Source organism: Crocuta crocuta, unplaced genomic scaffold, assembly GCF_008692635.1.
Source record: "Crocuta crocuta isolate KB4526 unplaced genomic scaffold, BGI_CrCroc_1.0 scaffold1171, whole genome shotgun sequence".
Classification (NCBI taxonomy): Eukaryota; Metazoa; Chordata; class Mammalia; order Carnivora; family Hyaenidae; genus Crocuta; species Crocuta crocuta.
In genome coordinates, this window is record NW_027530879.1 from 220,872 (window position 1) to 221,655 (window position 784).

The window sequence follows — 784 nt, forward strand, 5'->3', positions numbered from 1 at the left end:
AAAGCCATTTTAAATGTCTGATTTTCTGATTTCACCTGCAAACTCAGGAAATGCAAATCAACTGCCTGTGCAAAGTCTTAATTATTCTTGCCAACAATCTCGTCTATACTTTAAATATATCCTCAGAAATACTCAGTGTTTGCTGATCTGAATTTACTAGATAAGATTCAAGATTACCAAATATTGGGAGTCTTCAGTTTTGTACTTTACAGTGGTTTCAGTAACATTTTTTCTTTTTTTAATTTTTAATGTTTATTTTTGAGAGAGAGACAGAGAGACAGAGAAGCAGAGAGTGAGGGAGACACAGAATCCTAAACAGGCTCCAGGCTTCCAGCTGTCAGCAGAGCCCGACACGGGGCTCAAACCCACAAACTGCGAGATCATGACCTGAGCCTAAGTCAATGCTTAACCGACTGAACCACCCAGGTGCCCCTCACTAACATTTTCTAATTGTCCTTTACCACCTAAACCTGAATTTCCAGTTGTATTTAAAAAGATGAGAGACTTAAAAACGAAAAAATGAGTGAAGAACCCAACGAAATATTCTTAAAGTTTTCTCATGAACCCGCTAACGTTCTGTGAGGAGTCTGCCTACTTCCATCAGGTTATCACACCTAACATCTTTCTGGCATAAAAGCTCACCAAACGGCACAATCACAGATTCTCAGATTTTTAACGCCGAAGAGAGAGGCTTGGAGATCTAGGGAAAAAACCTCCCTTACTTTACAAACGAGAAGCCAAACAAGTTGAGCGATTTGCCCAAGGTCTCCACCCAGCCACTCAG